The sequence below is a fragment of the Hypanus sabinus genome, chromosome 6, assembly GCF_030144855.1.
Source record: "Hypanus sabinus isolate sHypSab1 chromosome 6, sHypSab1.hap1, whole genome shotgun sequence".
Lineage (NCBI taxonomy): Eukaryota > Metazoa > Chordata > Chondrichthyes > Myliobatiformes > Dasyatidae > Hypanus > Hypanus sabinus.
The window spans coordinates 78,072,132-78,085,670 of record NC_082711.1 but is presented as its reverse complement, the minus strand read 5'-3'; the positions used below and the strand labels follow the sequence as shown (position 1 = coordinate 78,085,670).

Below are 13,539 nucleotides of genomic sequence, written 5' to 3'. Positions count from 1 at the left end.
CCTGGTCACTGTGGCTCCTTCCGGTAGGTCATCCCCCTTAACAATATCTCAGTATCTAAAGTGGTATATTTATTATTGAGGGGAATGCACTGGTTATGCATTTCCCTTCCTTCTCCTGACAGTCACCCAGTTACCTGTCTTCTGCTACCTAGGAGTGACTACCTCCCTGTAGCTCCTATCTATCACCTTCTCATTCTCCTGTATGAGGTGAAGGTCATCGAACTGTAGCTCCATTTCCTTAATACATTCTCTCAGGAGCTTCTGCTCGGTGCTCCTGGTGCAGATGTGTTTCTCCAGGAGACCGGAGATCTCCTAGAATTGCTACATCTCACACGCAGTACAAAACACTGCCCCTGAAGCCATCTCACTAATCTACTATGCTTAACAAATGAGGAATGAGCAATTAAGAACAAAATGAGAAACTTGCCAGATGCTTTACTGTACCCAAGCCTGATGAACCAAAAGCCACTCAATACACTGGCTCACTCAAAAGAATTGCAGCTCCGCTTGCACTTGAACAATTTTTATTCGCCCTTTCGAATGAATGATCAGTGTTTGGTCACAGTCCAACTCCAAGAAAACTGCCATGAAGTTCTGTCTTTATAATCTTGATTATGGACCTGATTTGAAAGGTAGCCCTCTTGACAATACTCAATACTATGTCTACCTCTTCTGTGTCATTTTTCAGTGATCCAATATCCACTGTTGCTTCTCTTTTACTCTTTAGATATTTGAAAAACTTTCAGTATCCTCTATTACATTATTGACTAGCTTCCCTTCATGTATGATAATATTTTCACACACACAGCACAGGAGGAACTCAGCACATCAGGTAACATCCATGGAAATTAATAAACAGTTGGTATTTCAGGCCAAGACCTTTCTTCAGGACTAGAAAGGAAAGAGGAAGATGCCGGAATAAAAAAGATGATGAAAGAAAGGATAGCTAGAAGGTGATAGACGAAGCCAGTTGGATAGGAAAGATGAAGGTCTGGAGAGGAAGGACTCTGATATGAGAGGAGTATGGATCACAGGAGAAAGGGTGGTGATAGACAGATGAGAAGAGGTAAGAGTCCAGAGTAGGGAATAGGAGATAGGGGATGGGGAGGGATTTTTTTTTACCGGAAGGAGAAAACAATATAAAAATCTGATTGGATTCTACCCAGATGGAATATAAGTTGTTTCACCTCATCAATTCCATCATTCAAATCATTCACATATAATGTGAAAAGAAGCAATCGCAACACCAACCTTTGCAAAACACCACGTCACTGGTATCCAGCCAGGAAAGGCTCCCTTTATCCCCATGAGGAGCAAGGTGTCAGAAATGGACCAAGTGAGTTTAAGGGCAGGATGGAAGTTAGAGACAAAGTTGATGAAATTGACGAGCTCAGCATGGGTGTACGAAGTAGCACGAATGCACTTGTCAATGTAATGGAGGAAGAGTTAGGGAGCAATGCTGGGACAGGCTTAAAACTGGACTGTTCTACATAACCAATTGGGGGGAAAAAGGCAGGCATGGCTGAAGCCCAAGTGGGTGCAACTCCTCAAGTCTGGAGAAATTGGGAGGAGCCAAAGGAAAAATTGTTGCGGGTGAGGACCAGTTCCACTCAGTGGAGGAGGGTGGTGGTGGATGGGAGAAAACTGGTTGGTTCTTTTATTGAGATTAACATGGGAAGCATTAAGGCCTTCCAGAGGGGATAGAAGTGTATAGGGACTGGACATCAATGGTGAAAATGAGGCAGTCAGGGCTTGGAAATTGAAAGTTACTGAGGAGATCGAGAGCATGTGAAGTGTTGCAGTTGTAGTTGGGAAGGGTCTGAACCATGGAGGACTGAACAGAGACGAGGTATGAGGACAGATGTTCAGTGGGGCAGGAGCAGGCAGAGACAATGAATTATCTCCAGAAACTCCAGCAATTGTTCTTCTGCTGTCATCCCTGCTAGTATTTCCTTCCAATCAACTTTGGCCAGCTCTTTTCTCATGCTTCTATAACTCCCTTTAGTCCACTGGTAATTTGATACATCTGACTTTAACTTCTCTCCCTCAAACTGCAGGTTGAATTTTATCATATTATGGTCTCTGCTTTGTAAATATTCCTTTGCGTTAAGCTCCCAAATCAAATTTGACAATCGCAGGCAGACAGAGCAACATGTTTCAGCAGATCCTCACTGCTCTCCAGAAACTCTCCACCAGGGGAATCAGTCTGTGGCTGATTATTCCATAGAATTTTATACCTTGGCCCCAGAGAGCAGTTGTAAAATTTAAACACTGACCACTCTATTCCACAATGGAGTGAATGATGAGCTAAAGGATGTCCTTCTAGCCTGAGACCTGGTGGAGGATGTAGAGAACTACAGACCTGATGATTCAATTTAATAACTGATTCACGTAAAGAAGGGATAGATGAAGAGGATTATGCTGAGGAGACTCTTCTCCTGACTATCCTCTGTCCTCTCCTATTTCCTAGGCTAGAACTCCTCCTCAACAGCCGCCAATCCCAGTTTCTGAGGAGCCTATGTAAATAGGCTGGACCAGGCTCTCTCACATTGAGAGAGGAGGAGGAGTGGGAGGTTTTGCATTTACTAAGCAGAGGTCAAACGTATGGGAATTCCTGTCCCAAGCTGTCTGGTTAGTCTTGAGACCATCCAGCATAGGGAGGACTGTGATAGTCGCTATCCTCACTCCCAGTTCAGTTTCCTCCAGAGTGGTGCTCCCCATGTCACTTTCATGGGGAGAACAAAAACATTCCCCGGATGTCTTTATTGACTCCAGAGCAATAGACAATATTTTAGACATTGGATTGGCTAGTAGATTGAAATTGCACTTCTTGCAGAATTAAAACAAAGTTTCATGTCTGCACCTATCCTAGTTCCACCAGACCTGGACTTGCCTTTCATAGTGGAGGTCAACATGTTGGACATAGGACTAGAGGCCACCTTGTCCCAATGACCTGTGTCAGACCACAGACACAACTACTCCTAAGACACTAGGCAAAGTTATTTGATTCCACACAATTGGCTTACAGAACATTCTCTTGTGGCTCCTGGTCCCTCTCCTCTCCTTTCTCCTTTTCCCAATCATGCTTCCCCTCTCCCTGGCTGCTTTCCACTCTCAGTCCACAAAGAGAGACCAATATCAGAGTAAGGTTTATCATCACTCATATTTGTCATGAAATTTGTTATAAGTACTGTAATAAGTACTACTGCTGAAATACTGTCTAGTCCCATAGTTTTTACTGTGTCCACTGTTCTCAAAGTGTCTGAAGATTTTCTTTAGTGACATGGGGGATACGAGGAGGAAGCTGAGATGGATCATCCACTTGGACCTTCTAACTAAACGTCAAGTCGCACTGAGATACGGCATAACCACTGGCCTGTGGCCCATTGGATCAATGCTGACTAACAAGCATTTGTTTATGCTAAACCTTTTTCATTCTCGTCACATTCCCAACAACTCTCCTAGATTCTATCACTCACCTCCATAATAAGAGGCAATTTACAGTGTCCAATTAATCTGTCAACCAGTTATCTGCATGGTTAGCAACACACACAAAATGCTAGAGGAACTCAGCAGGCCGGGCAGCATCTATGTAAAAGGGTAAACAGACATTGATATGGTCTGAGACCCTTCATGACAGGAGCCCTGATAAAGGGTCTCAGCCCGAATCATTGACTGCTTACTCTTTTTCCATAGATGCTGCTTGGCCTGCTGAGTTCCTTCTGTGTTTTGTGTATGTTGATTTGGATTTCCAGCATCTGCAGATTTTCTCTCATCTACATGGTTATTATACTTTTCCCCTGTGACCACGTGGGTCTATTCTGGGTACTCCAATTTCGATTCACAGGATAATTAAACATTAAACATTGGTCTCCCGTTAATTGAAAAGAAGGAATTCAAATTAAGAAAAGAAAAATAAGTCAGACCAAATAAGAAATATGTAAAATATTTTGCTTGTTTCTATATTCACAGAAAGGGACAGCATAAAAAATTAAGAATACAATATGATGAGGTCATCTGGCCCTATGAACCTGTTCATACTTTAGGATTATGACTGGTCTTTCATCCCAGCATAATTTTCCTATACTATTTCTGTGTTGCCGGGGATGTATTTAACTTTATTAAATTTCTGCTTTAAATAATTTGTTTGTAACTATTTTCTAGTTAAAGTTAAAAGTTGATAACTACGTTACAGTTTAGCAAAGGTAAAATTCATTGTCCATGGTATATCGCAGCATATGATGACATCACCTCCAGTTTTGCCGCCTCTTGTGGGTAACTTCCAGTTCAGAGAAAGAGGAAAGGTGGAGGCCTGCACGTGCAGCGTGAATGTGAAAAACTCCATTTCTACCCACAAAGAAACGTTATAGAAGCAACGCCGTAAGTTCATATGACTAGACATGTTGAAGTAAAAATATTAACGCGGATTCTGTTAAAGAAAACAACAGTTGATGAAGTTTATTTTCTTGTGTCATTGAAAGCATTGCCGGAAAAATTGTGTTGGAGTCTACCTAAAACCATTGATTGTCAATACGCTGCATAAATCTTAAGCAGTTTCTGGCTTTATGTTGTACCTTTGATGAGATTCCTTTGTAATAGTTTGTTATAGTTTTATTTTTACAAGCATTTACAATGCAAATGCGGTCTGAAGAATGAAACAGACACTACATATGTTTTGTATTATGTTATCAACAGTTTTCACCATACAATGTTAATGTGGAAGAGTGAACAGTAAATGGTCATTCTTACTGCGACTCTGTCTTCATTGGCTCCGGTTTAACTTGGTGTTTAGTCAGTTTCAATGCACTGCACAAGAACACTACAGTGAAAAGGTGGAATCATTGGATGTTTCGACAAGTGGTATGATGGCTTTGCAATCAAGCACCAAGTCATTTGTATCCAGTGGCAAGAGCATTAGGACATCGGCAAGTGGGGCTGCCCTCGCAAGAGCTAAAGCAGAAGCCGCCAAGGTGCGAGCGTCATATGCTAACCAAGAAGCAAAACTGAAAATGGAAAAGGCTGCCAGAGAAGCGGAACACCAGTTGGAAAAGGCAAGGATAGATACAGAGTTAGAAGTGCTGATGCTACAACAAGAAGGTAATGCAGCCGTGGTGGAAGCACAAGTGTTGGAAAACACTGAAGAAATGCATGTTCTAGATGAAACAGGAAAATCTATATCAGAAAGGGCCAGATTGGAATGCACCAGCGAATATGTCCAATCTCAAACTGACCTGCAGATTCATTCTCCCTCTCCATACTTGTCTGTGAGCGTCCCACCTCATGAAATTACAGGGAAGTTTTGTTGCATCGCGTCCACCTGTGGAAGACAACTCACAATTGCAACCTTACAACAAACTCAAGTATGAAAGACCTGACTACAAATACTTCCCAACACCAAACTTACCAGATCAGGCGAGAGCAGGGACAAAGGCTGAAGTCAGAACATCAAATCCCGTCATGAACGTACACGCTGAGTCATATGCCCTCCAACATATTCCCCCAGCTAGCACACCACCTGCAGCAGAACCCTTGGCACAGTATTTAGCATGATGAGACCTCATCAATTCAGGACTGTAGCAGTTTGACGATAAGCCTGAAAATTACTGTACATGGTACTCCTCATTCACCAGTGCAGCCAGCGGAGTCCAGCTCACAGCAACCCAAGAGTTTGACTTTATGACTAAATGGCTGGAATGGGAATCAAGAGAACAGGTGAAACGCATATGCTCAGTGCAGGTCAACAACCCCACGCTAGCCTTACACAAAGCATGGGAGAGACTTCAGGAGTGCTATGCGGCTCCTGAAATTATTCAAAGGGCGCTATTTCAATGGCTGGACTATTTTCCTAGGGTGTCTGCCAAGGACCACACTAAATTACGAGAACTCAGAGATTTACTCATAGAGATTAAAGGCGCTAAAGAAGACAGCTATTTAACTGGCCTGTCATATCTAGATACTTCATGTGGAATTGGACCAATTGTGGACAAACTTCCATTTGGGCTGCAGGAAAGGTGGGTGTTTATTGGCTCAGAGTACAAGGAAGAGAACGGTGGTTGATTCCCTCCCCTTAAGTATTTTAGTAGGTTTGTGTGTAATGAGGCAAAGAAGCAAAACAACACTAGCTTCATGATTCAAAGTAGCACCACAACTCACACCAAGACAGTCAAATCCATTTTGAACAATTTTAACATCAATAAACCCATCTCAGTGCATAAAACCGGTCTCCACAACTAACAATGACCCCATCAAGAATTGTCCGTTGCATAACAAACCCCACCCCCTCAAAGAATGCAGAATGTTTAGAAACAAACCCTTTGACGAAAGAAAGGCCCTTCTCAAGGAAAAAAGAATATGTTTTAAGTGCTGTTCCTCTACCTCCCACCTCGCTAAAGAGTGTACGTTCCCCGTAAAGTGCTTGGAATGCAACAGCACAAATCACGATGGGGCCATGCATCCCGGCCCATCACTGCAAACTGGCAAGGCTCCTTCACTCTCACAAGAGGATGGCGGGCAGGGAGAGGATCACTCCGATACAACTATTGTCACTTGAGGTGCACAGAAGTTTGCGATCCAGGTCAGTCAAGCCGCTCATGCTCAAAGATCTGCCTCACTAAGGTATACCCTAAGGGAGTCAAAGACAAGGCCATCAAAGCCTATGTAATTCTGGACGATCAGAGCAACCGCTCACTAGTCAGACCAGAGTTCTTCGAGTTGTTCAGCATAGAAAGTAATCCATTCCCATACTACCTCAGAACTTGCTCTGGCATCCCAGAAGCATATGGCAGGAAGGCAGAAGGCTTCCAGCTCAAGTCACTGGATGGCAAAGTTGTCATCTGTCTCCCTCCAGTCTTGGAGTGCAATGAGATCTTGAATAAGCGATCCAAGATTCTGACACCAAGCGCAGTGCTACACCAGCCGCATCTCCACCACATTGCCAAGCACATCCCAGAACTGGATCCAGAAACAGAAATACTCCTGCTACTCGGAAGAGACGTTCTTAGGGTACACAAAGTCAGGCAGCAGGTCAATGGACCACACAATGCCCCCTTCGTCCAACATCTAGATCTGGGCTGGGTGGTGATAGGAGAGGTGTGCCCTGGCAACGTACACAAACCAACAGTTAACATGCTCAAGACTAACGTGCTAGAGAGTGGCCGCTATTCAATTTTTCAGCCCTGCACAAGCATTATGTGTATCAAAGAAGCATGACAAAGGCACAAGCATAGTAAAGTGACTGAGAAGACACTGAAACAGTCAGTCTTCACCCAAACTGAGCACGACAATAAACTTGCTCCATCAGTGGAAGACATCATCTTCTTAAAAATTATGGACACCATGGTCTTTAATGATGAAGCAAACAATTGGGTCACCCCACTAACGTTCAGAGAACCACGCCAACACTTGCCAAACAACAAAGAGCAGGAAGTCATGGAGGCCTTCCTACCCAATGACTGTGCTTCAGTGATCAGCAACCTAGATCTAGGCGGAGAAACTATACCCACACAAAGGAGTTTGGGTCTCCTTTGGGGCTTCATGACCAATACATTCACGTTAGCCGTGCTGACCACGAACAAACCATTCATCTGCTGTGGAGTTCTCTCCACTGTCAACAATGTTTTCAATCCCCTGGGTCTACTGGCACCGGTTACAATCCAGGGAAGAGCCCTCCTCAGAGAACCGACCTCCAAGCTCTCCGACTGGGACACTCCGCTACCAGAAGACAAGCTAAGCAGATGGGAAGCTTGGAGAGATGCACTACAAGACCTAAGATAGCTTCATCTCCCACATGGTGTTCCCCACTCTCAGAATCCAGCCAAAGCAGTAGAAACCTGGATTGGTCATGACAAGGAAGAACGAGCACAATACTTTGAGAAACTGGTATCCAGTTTAAAAGAAATTGGTAAAATTGTCCATATTTACCTGATTGGAAAAGAAGACACTTGGACACACTCAATGGCAATGTCTTTGATGCTATCAGTGTTAGTGGGCAAAGTCGATTGCGCCAGCAGATTTCTGCTGCATGCAAGCATGGAAGTGACCCGTATGTTTTTGGTGGCCCCATCCCACTACAGATGTGGAAGTGCAACATGGAGACAATGGACTGGGAACAATGCGCATCACTGCCAAGAGATTGTCTTCAGCACTCGCTTGTATCTGTCCCAAGTGAAGATGCCATTTATTCATTGGGTGGAAAAACCCTGCAGGTTACACCTTACAATACTGTCATTATTATGTGGTCTGTGATAATGTGTGGGTTGAAACTAATCAGCTGGAAACGGCAGTGTCTTGTGCTCCTGGTGTTAACCTTAATGGAACTATTAATCTACTAGGTGGGGAAGAGAATGACCTGAACTTCTTTACCAAACCATCTCGTCCCATTCAGTGTTTTGACATGCGTTCCAGGACATGCCAGTTAAAGTTATATTTCCTCCCTTTTTGCAGGCTGTGTGCATGCTGCTATTCACAAGGACCTGATTTTTATAGTAGCGGAGGAAGGTTCTCGGGTATGTTACAATCCACTGCTTGACAGCTTCACCGGACTGTGCTTCCCACAGGTTTGGAGTCCTATGCCCTCCCTGTGGAAGATTGCCAGCTGCAATGGATGGATTTATGTTTTCAGAGATCAAGTCAAGTCAAGTCACTTTTTATTGTCATTTCAACCATAACTGCTGGTATAGTACACAGTAAAAACGAGACAACATTTTTCAGGACCATGTTGCTACATGGACAATACAAAAACTAAACTGAACTATGTAAGACAACACAAAAACTACACTACACTACGGTCTTACCCAGGACTGCATAAAGTAACACAGGCAGTGCGGGCATTACAATAAATAACAAACGAGACAATAGGCACAGCAGAGGGCAGTAGGTTGGTAGTCTGATGACTTGGGGGGAAATCTGTTACATAAATAATAATCAGTCCGTTTCTGTACTCCCGCCGAGTATTTCGTTGCCACAGATGTAGTCCAATTTAATGTCCTTTGGAGAGCAGATGGATGGGAGAGACGGCCGGCCAGGGCTTGCTTTCTCCTGGCATAGACTTCTGCCCGCTCGCCTCACTTCTGTTTCCTTGCACACCGCTTACGATGTCCCCGCCTCCGGCCACCAGCAACAAGCAACTCTGAGGACTTCAGGCTCGATTCCCTCAACAGGCCGAAGTCACGCAATCTAACCAGCAGATTTTCATGAAGGTTTGTTTTTGGGCAATCTCTGTATTATAGCAGTATCTGGCGATGGTAGATAGATGCTCTATTATCCATTGCCCTAAACCCTAATTGTGCCTTAAAATTAAATTTAAAAAAAGCTAAATTAAAGTAGCACCAGATCTGAAAGGCCGCTGCTGCCATGTGCCACGCTGCTTACAGAGTAAGTGTAAAAAGGGTGATGCCAAAACATTAAAACTGAACCAAGCCACATCTGTAGTATCAGTGATAAGTGGAATCGAGATATTGCTGACAAATTGGCAATTTGTTTTGGCATGGGGGCCCGTACATGCAGCATGAACGTGCAAAGCTCCATTTCTACCCACAAAGAAACGTTTTAGAAGCAACGCCGTAAATTCATATGACAGTAGACATGTTGAAGTAAAAATATTAACGTGGATTCTGTTAAAGGAAACAACGGTTGATGAGGTTTATTTTCTTGTACCATTGAAAGTATTGCAGGAAAAATTGTGTTGTAGTCTACCTAAAACCATTGATTGTCAATACACTACATAAAAACTTAAGCAGATTCTGCCTATATCTTGTACCTTTGATGAGATTCCTTTGTAATACAGTTTGTTATAGTTCTATTTTTACAAGTATTTATGATGCAAATGTGGTCTGAAGAATGAAGCAGACACTATATATGTTTTGCATTATGTTATCAATAGTTTTCACCATACGAGATTAATATGGAAGAGTGAACAGTAAACGGTCATTTTTACTGTGACTCTGTCTTCATTGGCTCCAGTTTAACTTGGTGTTTAGTCAGAGTTTCAACACACTGCATGAGAACACTACAACCTCTCTATCCCTCTATTCCCATAATGTCTATAAGAGAAAATCTGCAGTTGCTGGAAATCCGAGCACAAAATGCTGGAGGACCTCAGGAGGCCAGGCAGCATTTATTGAAAAAAAGTACTGGCAAGGTTTTGGCCCAAGCATAGAACATTACAGCACAGTATAGACCCTTTGGCCATGATGTTATACCAACCTTCATACATAGTCCTCTATTTTTCCATCATCCATCTGCCTATCTAACAGTTTTTTAAATGCCCCTAATGTATCTACTACAACCACCCTGGCAGAACATTTCATGCACCCAGCATTCTCTGTGCGAAGAAACCTACCTCTGGCACTCCTCCATACTTTCTTCCATTACCTTAAAAATATGGCCCCTTGTATTATCTATTTCCACCTTGGGGAAAAGGTCTCTGGTTATCCACTCTATCTATGCCTCATCATCTTGTACTCCTTTATCAAGTTACCCCTCATCCTCCTTCACTACAAACGAAAAAGCCCTGTGCTCATTCCTTGGGTTCTGTCGTTACTATCGGAGTTTCATGAAGGGCTACGCGAAAGTAAGTCACCTGATAAATCAGCTTCTGTGTGGTTACCCTCCCTTGGGGAAGAAAGGGAGGGAGAGAAAGGACAAGAGGGTAAAGAGTATCTTAGCCTGTTGGAGCCCTTTGAACTGAGGTGGGATACAAAATGTGAAGAGGCCTTTCAGTCGCTGAAGGAGCTGCTGACCCAGGCACCGGTGCTGGCTTTTGTGGACCCCTGATTGTCATATGCACTGCACACGTATAGCAGCCGAGAGGGCTTAGGGGGCATCCTGTATCGGGAACAGGGCACTGGGTTGAGATTGTTACTATCCCACGCACAAGTTGGAGTTTCTGGCGTTGAATGAGTGGTGGTGGATAAGCTGAGTGACTTACCTCTATGGGGCCAAGTTTGAGGTGAGAATGGACAACAATCCCCAAACTTATATCCTGACCTCGGCAAAACTGGATGCCACAGGCCATCGGTGGTTGGAGACATTGTCTGCCTATTATCTCAGCCTGAAATACCGGCCAGGAAGCAGGAATATTGAGGCTGATGCTTTGTCCCAACGGGTGCATGAGGGACTGGACAGGAACAAACAGTGGAAGAGTGTTCCTGCCCCAGGGGTAAAGACTATGTGTCACTTTGCCATCACCGGGAAGGCAGAGGGAAAGTAGGCAGAATCAAGCGGTGCATCAGTTGGGAGCTTCTGATGATGTCATTCCCCAAGTTTACTGTAACCTGACTGCTCTGAAGATAAATCAGCTGCCAGAATTGAGTTCTGGGGAAGTGGCAGCAGCTCAGTGGGATGACCCAGGCATCAGTACCATTTGGTCAGCGGTCAAAAAGGGCGATGTGGCTCGGGCGGAGAAGATGAAACATGCAGCGGTGCCTGCATTACTGAGAGAATGTCCTCGGTTGGAGCTGCAGAACCAGATCCTATACCGGGTCACATCACCTCTGGACTGACCTCGGCGTTGCCAGCTGGTTCTGTTGGAGAAGTATCGGAGGATTGCGTTGAAGTTACTTCATGATGATTCTGAACACTTAGGGGTTGAAAAGACCTATGGATTGCTCAGAGACGAGTTTTACTGGCCCCGATTGAAGCTGAAGGTCAAAGAATACTGCAAGTCATGCATTCTATGCATACAGTGGAAGATGCTGCTTATGAGTGCAACTCCCTTGACCCACTCATTAGAGATGGCAGATGTTATAGAGAATGATGTGCTGAATGTGGAATGGTAGGTAAAGAAAAGTGGACATAATCCCTGGTATGGTGGCGGCAGGATAGGGTGGGGGCAGCATCGATGGTGGTGTAAGGGAAACCTGTTCTTTGAAAAAGGGACATCTCAAATGTTCTGAAATGGAAAGCCTCATTCTGAGAACACATGCAGTGGGGACAGAGGAAATGAGAGAAAACGATTAGCATTTTTAAAAGTGACAGGGTGGGAAGAGGGATGGAGCTATATCAATGGATATTCTGTCTCCTAATTTGAAGACAATGAGATTGAGAAAAGGGTAAGAGTTCCTTGAGATGGACCAAGTAAATGCAAGAGCAGGATGGAATTTGAAGAAAAAGTCAATGAATTTGATGAGCTCAGCATGGATGTGGGATGTTTGTTGTTCAAACCAGTTACTTGCTTTCCAAATGTTCAGTTGTTGCATTTTTATAATAGATAGGCTGACTGGCCTGTAATTTCTCATTACATTTGATAAGAACATTATTTATTGTATATTAAGAGATCTTTTGACCACTCTTCAGGAAGAGGAGTTTTTTCTATATTCCCAATAAACAATAATCAAAGATATTCAGATGTTCAATTCTGAAATAAAAACATAAAATTCTGGAAGCACTCAGCAGTTTGGAGAGCATCTGTGGAAAGAGAATTGCTTACTGTAATGACAAAGGATTTGAAATACTAATTCTGCTTTTCTGTCCATAGATGTTGTTTGATCCGCTATATTCTCTGTTGGATGGATGTTTGAAAATCCTGTTACTTACTATTCATAGCTCTTTCACTCATTTCCAAAACTTCCACTCTTTCTCCACCTTCACTATGAATCAAGCCTAATAACATATCTGACCCTTTATTATCTTCTGTATTGAATCAGAAAGAATCCACATCTGTCTTCATTGTTGATCAGTTGCATTTCTCCACTATCATTATATTATTCCTGATAAATACCATTACTCAGCCTGCATTTTCTGCCTCTTTCTTTTCTAAATATGTCATCCTCTTTAATTAGGATTCTTGAACTGTCTATTGTCCCATTTCTGTCACTCATGTTAGTATCTAGTTTTCCCCAACGCATGAACGCCTCCAGCCCCCATTTTTTCATTGTGTGCATTGTTATACAGATAGTTTAATTGTATTTATCTCAATTTCTCAGAAACAACCTTACTAAACACTTCATCGATAACTCTATTTGCTCCCATGCTGTTAACTTACTCCTTTATTTTATTTGTTACTTTGTTTTATTTTCCAGTTTTTATACATTTAGAATGTGAACTCCAAATGAGGTCAACCTATTGCCTTGTCCAGTCTTAGTAATCCTCCAGCACACCATTTGTTTTCCTAATTGCATGCTGTTCCCATAAATTTAGTTTCAGTGTCTCAGGGATTAACTTGCTAAGAGGTTGAAGAAGCTTGGATTCTCTAGAGCATTAGTGATTGATGAGATTAATTTCTCACCATTTAAAAGGCATTCTGACTTTATAGTCTTCCTACATTGTGTAACCTCAGTTTGCCACCTTATACCCTACTGTGTTCTTGTCCACCTGCAAACTTTTGTATCCTCTTTATAGCTCATTTTCTCATATAGCTTTGTATCATCAGTATTCATGAATACATTATATTCTGTATTTTCATCCAAGTTATCGATAAAAAATGTGAGTATCTCAGGGATCAGGGCTGATCTCTGTTGGATTCTATTAGTAAAACTATGTCAACCTGGGCACTCCATTTATTCCAGCCTTTAAACCTATCCTCTATCCATGGTAAATATC

General features: G+C 43.0%; 1 pseudogene; it reads left to right on the top strand.

The window, feature by feature from the left end:
• The first annotated feature begins 4,241 nt into the window (after positions 1 to 4,241).
• Positions 4,242 to 13,539, top strand: part of LOC132395608 (etoposide-induced protein 2.4 homolog) — a 36,583-nt pseudogene continuing 27,285 nt past the window's right edge.